Source organism: Emydura macquarii, unplaced genomic scaffold, assembly GCF_026122565.2.
Source record: "Emydura macquarii macquarii isolate MOO-44397 ecotype Brisbane River unplaced genomic scaffold, CSIRO-AGI_Emac_v2 contig_1253, whole genome shotgun sequence".
Taxonomy (NCBI): Eukaryota; Metazoa; Chordata; order Testudines; family Chelidae; genus Emydura; species Emydura macquarii.
In genome coordinates this window covers 95611001-95625328 of record NW_027131390.1, presented here as the reverse complement: position 1 = coordinate 95625328, position 14328 = coordinate 95611001, and the positions used below count along the sequence as shown (strand labels likewise).

Genomic DNA, 14328 nt, shown 5'->3' with positions numbered 1-14328 from the left:
GTACAACTGTAGTTCCTGTATTTATACAACTCTATGTATATTTACAGAAGAGTTTGGCCTTTATACACTTTCCTTCATAAAGGAATCCCAGAATGGCACTTTCTGTTGATGTATGCAGGTAGCTTTATGGCCTCATCACCATAGTATCTTAGCACCTTTGCTTTTCAAAAAGATATTAGAGGATACTAGCACAGGGAATGTACAACGACCAACGGGTTCTGAGCAATAGCTCTCATATAGTTTGGTTCTCAAAACCCATTTTGTTGACAAAGTAAACTTTGCCAAATGCTATGGAGTATTTTGTTTCTTCAGTAAGTATCCACTCAGACTGGCATTAATTTTGCACTTGTGGTGAAATCCTGGCCTCACTGAAGTCAGTGGGAACATAACACCCTTAGTCCTGAAAGTTCTGATAATTTTCCTCCAAAATTGAAAGCATAAATCTCTTCTTAATGGTGAAATTTACCCCAATCCAGAGGTCCTTTTGCATTACTTAATCATTTACCATGGGGTGTAAATAGGAATTTAGTGGTGCAAAATAAGTTATATGGGCTGTTTGTACTGTGGCATACATCACATTAGATTAAGATTTTTTTCTTTAAAGACATGCTTGCCAGGGCACGTGAATGGTCCTGGTTACTCAAAGTTCTGTAAGGGTTCTATGGTCCACTACTTTTATCTTGATTGGTTTAATCAGAGGCATACAGCTGTAACCAGCATGCAATTAGCATTCCCTTCTTGAAGTTCTTATTTTGGAAATCAAAAGGTCATAAATATCTTTAGAGAGCAATTACCATGAATCTTATTTAACAGAAAAAAATCTGCCCAACTGTCAATTCTGGTCTTTTTTAAAAGATCCAGGACAACAACTAATCTTGTCCATCAAAGTGACAGATAAGAGCCTTCACAACCAGAGGAAGGATCATTTTGTGGTTATTAAGACAATGGACTAGAGTTCAGAAGATCTGGGCTCGGTATCTGGCTCTGCCACTGCTTCCCTGTGACACCTTGGACAAATCACTTGTCGGCACTTCTGTTCATCATCTGTTAATTGCAAAAATGCTCCTTTTTCTACCACCCTTTGCCCATCTTGTCCATTTCACTTGTAAGTTCTTTGGGACAGGATCTATCTATAACTATGGGTCATATTCCAATTCCCTTCCACCAGGTGTAGTGGTGCTATTCGAATGAACAGGAGTACTTCACTCCTCAAGTAATAATAGAGGGAGAATATCAGAATGTGGTCCTATGTGTCTCTACAGGGCCTAGTGAATAGGGCCCTGAGCATTGTTGGGACCTCTTGATGCTACCGTAATACAAAAAATGAGAACAGCCATCCCTATGGCCAGAGTCAGATACCCTAATGTTCAGTGAGTAGTACCTTATTCCCCAATTAGTCCCATTAAAGCCAATGGGGCAGATCCTGAGATGATGAAAAGTGTCATAGTTCCACTGAAGTTCAATAATTGATTTTAATGGTGCTATGACAATTTACCCCACCTGAGGATCTGCCCCAGTGACTCTATTTGAAGACTAAAGCACTATTCAAAGTGAGTGAGTGAGCTGAGCTCTAAATTGAAGTATAAAAATGGCAAGTATTGTGGGAGGTTCACATTTGTTCTATGTGATTGTTTTAAATTGGTGCATAAGGAAGCTGTGTTGTACAACCACAAGTTGAATGTCATGTTAAACGGACTATTCTACTGCTGAACATTCAGCATCGCTCTCAGTAGGTCCCAGTTTTACCAGTGAAGAAAATGTTTCTACAATCAGGGCACAACCTATGCAAAACTCTCATGAGGCACAGGAAAGGGTTGCCTGTCATTAACAATTTCCCATAGGTTGATGGAATTGGTATCTTGAATAATAAGGCTGCAAGGACATTATAACCCATCAGTTTGGTGCGTTCTAGGGTAAGCTGAATATGGTACTGGAGAAATCCAAATGGATATTTGTAATAGTGGGTGCTTCTACCAAGATCTTTTTCTAGTACATGAGACCCATGCACAGTACTTGTGTTACTCAAAGCCATGACATTTAGCCTTCAGATCTAGCCTTCAGATTTTTCCCATCTCCTTTTAATAAACAAAGAATCCATTTATAGACACCTCGTTTCAAAATTACTCATATTCTGCTCTTTCTCATGGTTTCCTGAGTGGCCAAGTAGGGCGCAAGGCAATTTGTGGCTTTCTTCCCTCTTATAGTTCTATGGTTCAGAGCTACAGTCAATAAAATATCCACTCAGTTGTTACTATTCATAGTGATACCTTATGTTAACTTAGTGATGCCTTATGCACATTTCTTGCCAGAGGATAAAAGACCACATTAAAATACATATTTTACATACAGCTGTATATACATGCCCACAAATAGCACATTGACTTGAAGAGAAGAGTGTCTCACTCTGAATCACAAACACTATTACCCTCAGCACCCTAGGTAATCCTTGGAACCAAAACCCAGTTCACCTCAATTTAGCTTGTGAGATCAGATATGGATTATAAACACAAAATAGTTTTGCTACAAGTTTTTTAAAATCACAAAATCCCATGCATTGGACTTAAAAATACCCATGATGTAAAAATACATTCACAAACTAGATTCCAGCCCTTATTTAAAGCCATTGTACCTCGTTTTCTATATACAAATGATAAAGTTAGCAGAAGACAGAAGGGACTGAACAGCACTGGTGCATTTCACCACAGCACTAGCAAGTGAGTGACTCTTAAAAGCTACTCTGTATAAACCAAGACTACATCATACCCGAAGGTAGGGGTGTGATTCCCAGCGTGAGTAGACATAACACTAGCTTTCATCAAGCTAAAGGGCAAAAAAATAGTGGTGTAGCCACTGTAGCACAGGCAGTGGCAAGCAGTACCATGGCTAGCCATCTGCCCAGTCCCTGTGGGTGTGTACTCAGAGCAGTGAGTCCATGCTGTTGCTTGCCACTACCCACGCTATTGTGGCTACCTTACTATTTTAGCTCACTTACTCAAGTATGCCTACCTGAGCTGGGAATCAAACCCTCAGCTCCAAGCATAGATGTAGCACAAGATTAACAGCTGCTGTTCCTTATACTTCTTAAAAGGGCAAAAGAGTGGTAAGACTCCACACACACACATTCCCCTGCATTGTGTCCCTGTATCTCAGCTACAGATATTGGGGAGGGGGAGGCAGGGCAAGTAGAGATGGCTCAGCTAGTAGGTGGGAAGGTAATGGGCAACAAACAGGTGGATCTTTGGCCCACTCTTCCCCCTTAACACACTGGCCAGCCTAGCCAGTGAGGTGAGAGACTGGAGAGAAAGTAATTTGATAAGGTCAGTAGCAGATTCCCCATTGAAAACATGGGGGAGGAGATACCAGTTATTTTCTGGAGCTATACAGCTACAGCCACAATTTATATTAATCTGTGCCTACAGGCAAAGCCTAGCCCTATGGAAACAAAGCTCACAATAATGTGGCCAGTTGCAAGATCTAGCATGGATTCACTTGGGATAAACACAACGTTCATGTGGGTTACTGCAGAAGTAGTCATTTTAAAAATGATTTTGTATCCTTATTTAGTGGTTCCCACCACAGAAAAGAGACAAGCTCTTTGGTTTTGGATAGGAAAATAACTATGGTCGTAAAAGCAGTGCACACACAGTAAAGATTGTGATTCCATTAAAGCACTAGTACCATTTAGCAAACCACAATTATACGCACTGATTGCTAAAGCCTTTCAAATTCATTTAATTGATATGCCCACTTATTAATCAGTGTTAGTTACTACTACCAGAAAAGATTGAAATTCCAGACTATCATACTTATATCAGTACACCTGTATAGTTAAAACTTCAAAAGTTTCTAGTTCAGACAAGCCCTTTGTATCTCACTGTGATTCCATACACAATTTGCTCCATTTAAAAATAAAAATATATTTTTCCTAACTTCTAGAACTGCAAAATCATCCTGGATATGAAAAGCAAACCAGGTTCTTTCATTGTTCCTCAGAACTACCAATAGTAAAAGCTTCTATAGGTCAAATTATGCTGCCATTCACACCTGTGCTATCCCTTTGGAGTTCTTGGCTCATCTCTTGGTCCTCTGGGCTAGTGTTTAAGAACTCTCTGTTTTTAATTATTATACATGAGGCTGAAGTAAGCTCAGAAGGGCCATGATTGAGTGAAGTTGTGATTTAGCCAATCAGCATTGTCCACCATACTGAGGTTACTCTTAGAAGAAATATCATAGGATAGTAGTCATTCAATCTGCTGTCCCTTGGGCTTATAGCTGACCCACCTCAACTCCCCTGATTTTTAGAGGAAACCCTGAGTGAGTTCCTAACTTCCAGTGATTCAGTAATATCTACAAAGCTGCCACTAACCAGGGTCTTCTCAAAAATCCCTAACAGAACAATTTGAAAAACATGGGAGGATCTGAAGCAGCTACCAAAACTTCAGTAGTGGGGAGGAATGTCAGGGGTCTCCTTTCCATGACTGATGAAGTTAAGAAATACTCTTAAAACTAAAATGCTTAACTTACAAGAAAAATGTTGGCTGCATCAACATGTCTATTATAGGTTAGTACTGGTGCATAATTAAGGATATCTATGCACATAATGTATCTTTTAAGGGAGACTATATCTTAGCCATGCTGTAAGTGAAATTCACATCCAAAGTTTTTCTAGAGATCTTTCACTCTAGAATGTACAATTCAGTAGTTGCACTTCATTTCAATTCTGAGTTTCCAGGAGTATCAAACTCTCACAAAATAAGACTTTGGTACAAAATAGAATTTTGCCATCTTTCACCAAATGTCACACAGATTTTCACACCTTTACTTTAGAAAAAAATATAGCAAAACCTTGCCAGTTTTGATGAGAAATTTTACTCTAACAGTAGCTTTTCTGCTCTACATATCATCCTCTTTCCTGGTGAAAAACAGAATCCTAAGCAACTAAAGAAAGTAAAACAAAAATCCATTAAAAATATTCCCAAAATTTATTCTAAGTTAATACCATATTCTGGGTCTCCCATTTCACCTGACCTTATTAGTTTTTGTCTTTGAGCCTGTGTGTTGTACCTAGCCAAACAAATAGTTCCATTCAGTTCAATGGGACTAGTTTCATGAGTAAAGTTTGCAAAACTAAGACCCTTAATGTAGGGAATTTTCATATGTTCTTGAATTTACTTGTTTTTTTACTGCACCAGAGTTATTTTCATAGGATAGTTGAACTCATATGTTGAAGTTTGTTGCAAAATACCTTTAAAATATTAGTTCACATACTAACCAGCATTTATTTTGGCAATAGGCACATAAAGCATTTCTTAAAGTCTCAGTTTGGCATATGCTCAATGCTACTTGCCCATTAACGATTAACAAGGCACATTTAACTGAATCCCTTTTGCTGAAATATGATCTCATACCATGAAACGTGCAAGATTCTTTGCTCACAATTAACAAAAGTGAAGCCAAAAAGGACTGACCATAATGTGTTGAAATAGGAATCATCAATCTGGAGTTTCAGATGAGTTAAAGTGCTGAGCTGAAATGATGGGTATAAATCAATACTGTCTTCAAGTCCCTGCAGACATTCATATTTACAATATATCAGAATGTAATAAAATGAAATTATTATAAAATGATTTACAATAGACCATTTTAAATAGCGGAACATATACTTTTCATTAATGCGACTTCAGCTGTTTCTTTTAAAATACCCAAAAAGATATTCTCAGATAAAACAACTCATTAAAGTTGAAGAAAGACAGGTGACATATTTTAAAAAGAAGTCCTAGTTTTCAAATGCAAACCAAGAATGACAACAATCAATTAGATATCAGAGAGAATAACTTTTCACAAGTTCAGTACATGCAGAAAATTCTGAAATCCCCCTATTGATACAACTAGACAGAATGCAGCTGTGAACTTGTCAGGAAAGTACCAGACATTAAACTATAAATGTGTATTAAGGATGTCTGTAAAGATTCAAACACCTATCAGATCCTGGAACAGTACTGAGAAAAAGGTAACATTAACGCTGATAGTACATAGTTACTGGGTAACATCTTCTGTCTATTTACACAGACTGTCTCACAACTTCCTCCCAAACTACAGGATAAAATCAAAAGTGCTAACAGCACCTTTCAGTGTGCTAAATGTAAGCTCTTTTTTATAATAAAAGATTTAAAACATTAAACAAAAATCTGTCCTTACCTACAAAGCAAAGCAGAAATGGAAGGTCAATGTTTTCATTTTACCAAACTCAGTATTTTCTCTGCCATTCTGTAAATGTTATAACGTTATTGAGGAAAATAATGTCTGAGGCTCTCAGATCTTCCTTCAGAGTTTTAATCATTCGCTTCCCAAGAACGGGTTTAACAAATACCACTGTGTTCTGTCAATATTTGTATGCAGCACCACACAGGGCAAGCTGCCAAACTTACATGGTTTAAAGAGCCATGGGTAGAAAACTGACACCCTAACAAACACACTCCCTGCTTTGTCTCTTTTAAGGTAGTGCTAAAAGTGTCATCTTTGCTTCTGACTGGAGCTTAGGAGAGCTCTTTGTTTGGTTTCTCCCCTTCTACAAAAATGCATTATTTAATAATCTGGTTAGCCAAACTTGGGGATTTTGTCTCATAGCCCTAAAGTTTCTTGTACAATTGTAGGTCTTTTGCTTTCCACCAGCTGCACTTTAAATGTATTTTAATTGGCTGGAATTTAGAAAGAATCCATTTGGCAGTAATTTACATTTGAAGCACGCCCATAGCAGCTGAAAAAGGCCCCAGAAGCAGGCCGATTACTTCATCAAAAGATGTCGTTTGAATACCATTGACTCCTACATAACTACAGTGAACTCTATTATATAGATGAGATGATGTAATTAATAATTTTCTGTTAAAAGTCCTAATTAATCTGGAAGCAAAAAAACAAAAAACCTAGTCTGGAAACAAATTGTCTGAAAGAGCTGTAGCTTTACAGTTCTTGTTTTCAAAGACTCTTAGTTTTTTCTGGAGATTTCATGAGATGCTATGATTAGGTGCTTAGAAATTGACATTGTCTCCCCATTTTTAAATGGTTTTGAGAGTCACTTGTGTGATTGTGCACATATTTACTTACCAATTTGAATTTTGGTATGAAATACTCCAGTGCCTAATGTGTCAGATACTACAGAATACAAGTCTATAGTAAAAAACAAAAGTTTGATTGTACATTAGTATTGTTAACATTTGCTCATTTTTCTATTTTTCTTTATGTTTTCTTTCTTAAGAGATTAAGTGTGTGTATAATAAGTCAACTTCACATTCTTATTTAAATTAGTAAATTCATCCCATATTTAACTGGGCAGTGTTTATTTTGTACTTCTGTAATATAGAGGTTTAAGGGCTCACAGTAGCATGTAAAAATGGGAAGACATTAAAAAACCCACAAGAATTCACACAGTAAAATACAATATTTAGACTTAATGTAGAAACATTAACAAGTCAAGTTTAAAAACACTGAGACACTTCAAAACTGTGTCTGACTAAATGCATGGCATCTGAGAAACCCAGATGCAGCCTAGGAAAGCTTCTATGAAATTGTAACTGCTAAAGAGTTTACTTATCATCGATGTACCAGTAAGGATGAAGAAGCAAAAGAAAAGGGGATTATTTTCTAGCACGAGTACAATTAAGACTGTTTTCTACATTTAAAGGTGAACAGTTCTCAGAGAAATTATGACAATACTTGCCACCTGCAGAGAAAAACAGCATGTCAAGGACATTATCTGAAAAGGAGAAGGACAAATATCACAGAGAGAGACCCTTATATTCCAATGAGTAACATGGTTTCATAATTTGATTCCATGTAACGTTTTTTAAATTTGCATCAACCTGCCCTAAATCTGTAAGGACAGAGGGCCTTGGCCTGCCAACCCTCAAGTTTTATGGAATTCAGTGGAAGTAACACATTCAGAGGGCTTATAGAATTGAGTCCTTAATGATACTACATATATTGGGGCCAAATCTTTGTTGCACCTCAGCCTCTTCTGCCCTCCAGTGGTGTAAAGGGACCCAAAAGGGATAGAAACTGACCCTGAGGATTACTCCTGACAAGGGACCTTCCCTGAACAACACAGAGCTGCTGATACAGCTCAACCCTTGCCTCCTCCAATCCCCAGAAAGAGGTATACATTAGGAAGGCTTAGCCAAGTAAGCTGCAGCCCATGTATTCTGGGCTGGTTGACAACCCTTTCCTGAGAAAACTACAATCCATCAGTGATCTCCCAGAAATCACCATCCTAGCTACTATGGATGTAGAAGCTCTCTACATCAACATTCCACACAAAGATGGACCACAAGCCATCAGGAACATTTTCCCTGATGATGATATGGCACATCTGGTAGCTGAACTTTGTCCTGACCCACAACTACTTCAGATTTGGAGACAATCTATACCTTCAAGTCAGTGGCACAGCTATGGGCACCCTCATGGCCGCACAGTATGCCAATGTTTTTATGGCTGACCTAGAACATCGCTTCCTTGAAACTCGTCCGCAACCACCTTTTCTTTACTTAAGCTACATTGATGACATTTTCATCATCTGGACCCATGGGAAAGAGTCCTTGAAGAATCCCTCTGGGATTTCAATATTTTCCACCCCACCATCAACCTCAGCCTGGACCAGACCACACAAGAAATCCACTTCCTGGACACTACAATACAAATAAGGGATGGTCACATTAATACCACCCTATACCGAAAACCAACTGACCGTAATACATACCTTCATGCCTCCAACTTCCACCCTGGACACATTACACGATCCATTGTCTATAGCCAAGCCTTAAGATACAATCGGATTTGCTCTGATCCCTCAGACAGAGACAAACACCTATAGGATCTCCATAAAACATTCTTAAAAGTACAGTACCCACCTGGGGAGGTGAAGAAACAAATTCACAGAGCCAGACAGGTACCCAGAAGTCAACTACTACAGGACAAACCCAACAAAGAAAACAACAGAACACCACTGGCCATCACCTACAGCCCCCAGCTAAAATCTCTCCAACACACCATTAAGGATCTACAACCTATCCTAGAAGATGATCTCTCACTTTCTCAAGCCGTGGGAGGCAGACCTATCCTTGCTTACAGACAGCCCCCCAACCTGAAGCAAATACTCACCAGCAACCGTACACCATACTACAAGAACACTAACCCAGGAACCTATCCCTGCAACAAACCCCATTGCCAACTCTGCCTGCACATCGACTCTAGTGATGCCATCACAGGTCCTAACCACATCAGCCACACCATCAGGAGCTCATTCACCTGCACATGTACTAATGTAATATATGCCAACATGTGCCAGCAATGCCCCTCTACCCTGTCACTACGCAAAAGAATAAATGCACACAAATCAGACATAAAAAATGGTAACATCCATAAGCCAGTAGGAGAGCACTTCAATCTTCCAGGACACTCTGTAGCTGACTTAAAAGTTGCCATACTTCAACAAAGAAAACTTCAAAAACAGACTTCAGCAAGAAACTGCAGAGCTGGAACTCATATGCAATAGGGACTTGGAATGTCCCTGCTACTGGACTCATTTGAACAGCCGTGGTGTGCAGGCGTCATGAATGACAGCCATGAAGTTCTAAGTAACCTCTGATTTGTTACAGGACAATCAGATATTATTTACTTCCAATATCTGCCTTTAAAATGAACTAAATTTAAGGCGTGGCTAAAATTTCCAAAGGCACAATAAGAGCAAATTTTCACAGAAGGGTCTGGTGTATTCACAAGCCTTATGGGAGATTCAAGGTACAGCCACAATAAGCCTCGGAAAAGCTCTGTGCTAGCTGATTTTCTGGTAACTGTTACACAAGAAGAACCTTTGCACTGACAAAATGTAAGCATATGAAACACTTGCTATTAAGCCAGTTAATAGCCCTGAGCACAATGAGAAGTTAAAGCATTATTTCAAAATCAGAGAGAAAGAAATACAGGCATTATCAAAGATAATCAACCTTTCAAAAGCAATGACATCAATAAGCAAAGAATACTTCCCACATCCTAATGGGAATTCTTCACTGCCTTCCTGCTATTGGCAGGAGACAGACAGAGAGACACCGATGCACAAAATAAATGCTAGCCCAATAGTTAGGACACTTATGTGGCCTGTGGGAGAGCTAGGTTCAAGTCCCTGCTCTGCTAGCCTGGGGTGGATGATCTGGTCTCTCTCAAACTCTCCCAACAAAATTTCCATCAAAACAGATGTTTCTGCAAAATATTTTGATTTCAACCAACAAAAAAAGTGTTGTTTAAAGAGTTCAGCTAGCTCCAATGCCAATAGCATGCTAGGTGCTATAAAGGCAGGTAATTCAATGGCCAGAATGTCCCTGACCACAATTCAGGTGTGCAGGGTGAGAGGACAGAAGGAGATTTCCCATCATTATGCTCCCATAGACTAGGGAGGAGTGCTCGGGGAATGTAGAGACTACTTCCCCCAACGTAAAAGCCAGCCAGAGGTAGGTAGAGGAAAGTAGGATGCAGCAGAGCCAAGGTTCCCCTTCCACACTGGCCCAAGATGCTGGCTCAGTACACAAGGGAAGCATCCTAAGGGATGATGTAGCATATACATTATTCCTGCATACTGGGGAGTTGGGGGTGGGGTTGTGCTTTATGGAGGTACAATCCTTCCTCCAAATGCCTTACAGAAGCCTGTCTCTGCATTCCCTTCTCTCCCCTCCCTCTCCCCGCAGGGCTGCAATCTAGCCCTAAGACAACAGTGATATCTATCATTGAATAAACACTCATTGGTGGGAAGCACAAGGGTTTGTAGGCAATAATATGCAGAAAAGAGACATCTGAATCTAATATAATGATTCAGAATTTACAGTTAGTGTCCCGAATACACTGAACAATGGTGGGATAGTCAAGGAAAACACTGGAGCTGAGCCTGACTCATTCATTTACAGAGAGGTATTCCCAATATCCCACTTTATCTAGTATTTCATGTTGCTCCCTTCTAGAAGCACCAGACCCCCTCACCAGAAACAGCATCCTAAGAAATATGTTTCCATGTTGGTCAGTTCCATTGAGTTCAAATATCATCCTCTGAAGTGTCACTTTCCTGGACCTATTTTCAAGGAGCAATGTCTCTAAATAGAGGGCTGCAGCATAGGGCACGTCACTGAAATATAGGGTGACCAGATGTCCCAATTTTATAGGGACAGTCCCGATATTCGGGGATTTTTCTTATATAGGCACCCATTACCCCCCACCCTGTCCCAATTTTTCACATTTGCTATCTGCTTACTGAAATACCAAAGCTTCCAGCTGATAGATGTTCTTTGACATGTTACACCATTATCTATCACATACCCTCCTGTTCTTCTGATATTTGCAGTGACATATGATTCTTTATGAGTAGGCCACACAACACTAATATCTATATGGAGGGGAAACCTTTTCAAAAAATAAATGAGTATAGTCTGAGTTTAAGGCCAAATTCATGCCCTGAGCAGATTTAGCTCAGGCATGAGAGCACATTAATCTGTATTAACATCAATTTGCAAGTTCACTGGAGTATAATGCCCTTGGACTTATTAACATCAGTTTGCAATTTCTCTCATCAAATATCACATCCATAAATTTGCACTGACGTTGCTTTTCCTTTCCTCTAAACAGATAAAAAGAGGGAAAAGCAGCTTTAAATATGGGTCTGTATTCAGACTGGCTGCAACCCCATGGGCTCTCTCCTATGTTGATTATTCCTGTAGGGTCAATGGTAATCTGCCTGAGAAGTGGAATGGCCAGGACACATGCTACATGTGCTAAAATGAGTGGTTCACACCCTCTGACCTGCACCCTGCAGAATCAGGGCCCGAAAGCAACTTCCAGAAGTCAACAGCTATCTTTTAAGGTACAATCGGGCACAGTCAATGGGAATTTTGCTACAGATTAATAAATAAAAGGACTGGGACTTCAATGAGTATAACAAACACTTCAACAGTAATGTTTGCAAACATTCCTTTTTGCCCCTATTATCAGCAACATTTATCCTTCCATGGCTGCATAGTAACTCCTGGCCAAACCTGAGGAACGATCCTTAGAAGTGCCTTCTGTGTGGCCACATAATGCAAGTCGGTCTCCACACATCCATGAAAGCCTCAGTACTACTCCTGGCTAAAGACCTTGATGAATACCATTCATGCTTTTCCACCCTAGTGGGTATATCATTTACACAGGGAGTCTCACTTCAGTCACACTTCGCTGGAATAACTGCATCAGGTTGACGGTATCCACCAAGATGGAAAAAAATAGCTTGCCAATTGTTTTGCTTTGCTGAGCTAACAAATGAAGAGGGTAGGAATTTACGTAAATGAAGAATCAAGGTTTCAGAGCAGAAGATGAAGGATATGGACGGACGCAGAGGGCACTGAAGATTACAGGAGAATGAAATTAACTAGGAAACCCATCCAGACAACATAAAAACTGGAAATGAAGGGTGGAACCAAAGTAGTCTAAAATCATCTACCTGCACAAGATAAACATCACCCTTCATGTGACTCAGATCTTGCTACCCTGAGGTGATGTTTTCAGCTTCAAAAAAGCACTTGGCTACATCATGACAAATATGTCATTTTCAGTTGCTACATACTTATGCCAGCATGATGAGATGACATATAACTAGACAGAACATGATTCATGTGTCATGCGGTAACAACTTTACAGCATGCATTCTAAAAAAAAAGGGGGGGAGGGAGATAAAAAGGTGATGTTGTGCCCATCTTCTCCAGAACATGTAGCTAAGGTGTGGTATCTTTAGGTAGCAATTTTAAAATAATTCATACCACTCATACAATCCTGTTCACATAGGAGAGAGTGGAAGTAAAGAACTAATCTGTTAAAGGAACTCCGTATGAACAGTGCAGATTCTATAGCTTCATTTTCCGATCATACTGCAGCTGTTAAGGTTTTTGCTGTGTGTAAATGGGTAACAGGTATAGGACCAAGCAAACAAACCATGGATACCAATGGAATCAGAGCCTTGGGGCCTGTGGTAAAGCTAAGTATTTTGTGTACTCAGATTCCATTGAATCTATTGGGCATCCACAGCCTGTAAGAAAACCCTCCTGGGAAGTCACTGCAAGGACAGAATTACCAATGCTAAAGTATAACCATGGAATCTCCATTAGTTTAACGAAAATAATGACAACTCACGAAGACTGATTTTCACTAAACTATTAAATCATCACTGTACTGTGACACACAACAACAACATTATCCATGAGTCAATGCAGATTAAAGTTTGATTTTTGCTAACCATGGCATAGCAGCAGTGAGAGGTGGGCAAATTACTGCCCGTGGGCCATATATAGCCCATCTGAGCATTCCATCAGGTCTGCTCCCTCCCAGCCTCGCCCCTGTCCCCCCCACCCCCTCCCACCACATGGCCCCAGTGGTGCTCCGAGTGTAGCCGCCCCCAGCCCCAAGCAGCGCCGTGCAGCAGCCACTCCTCCTGCACAGCCCCACCCCTTCCTCCCACCCCAGATGTGGCGCTTAGGCCAAAAAGTTTGCCAGCGTAGTTGGTACATGTGGCCAGATCACAGCACAGAGCCCCATTCATGTCAGTGGAAACCTACAGGGACAAAGGGATTCAATCTGCAGGATCAGGGCTTAAATTCTCCCTTTGTACACTATCCTTCTGTCATTAAGCTTTTAACTATAATTGCTTAGCAATTATTAAAATGTATTTATTAAAAATTTTGTTTCACATATTCTTTTAATAATGGTACTCAAAGTGCTATTCAGACTTCAGCAGAGACAGCCTCCAACCCCTGCCAAAAGACCGGTAAGCATGATAAGTAGGAAATGCACTTTTAGGTACAGTGTGCACAGGACATAATTAAATTGAGATGTAATTAAAGCTTTTCTTCCACTGAGACGGACAGGCAAAATATAACTTACTGTGCATTTAAACCTGAGTACAAAGGAGTCTAAAATTTAATTCAAGATTACACAATTTAATATTACTGTACAGCAGAAGAGAGAAATGAAAATACTTTTAATAAGGTCTTTCAAAAGATGAATGTCTAATATTAACCTAACTAGAAAGGGTATGTTTCCATTAGCACACTTGGGGCCAAATTCTGCTTTTATTTACACACCGTCATTCATTTAAATTGAGTGAGTCAAATTTATTCTGCAGTAACTGAGAGCAGATTTTGGCCTGGTGATTAGATCAGAGGACTGATAGTCAAGTATCCTGTTCTTCTCCTCACTCTGCCAGAAACATCAGCCCTAATCTTACAGTCAGATTAGCATGGACAGATTCTTGAGTCCATGCAGAGC

General features: G+C 39.8%; 1 protein-coding gene across 1 annotated transcript in view; it reads right to left on the bottom strand.

Moving 5' to 3' along the window:
* NCKAP5 (NCK associated protein 5) overlaps positions 1–6344 on the bottom strand; it is a 567200-nt gene extending 560856 nt beyond the window's left edge. Inside the window, exons 1-2 of the mRNA XM_067549546.1 lie at positions 6199–6344; positions 5469–5566 (exon numbers count right to left, since the gene is read on the bottom strand). The gene's annotated coding sequence lies outside the window, so the exon portion shown is untranslated. The remainder of the gene's footprint in view (positions 1–5468; positions 5567–6198) is intronic.
* Positions 6345–14328: the final 7984 nt, after the last annotated feature.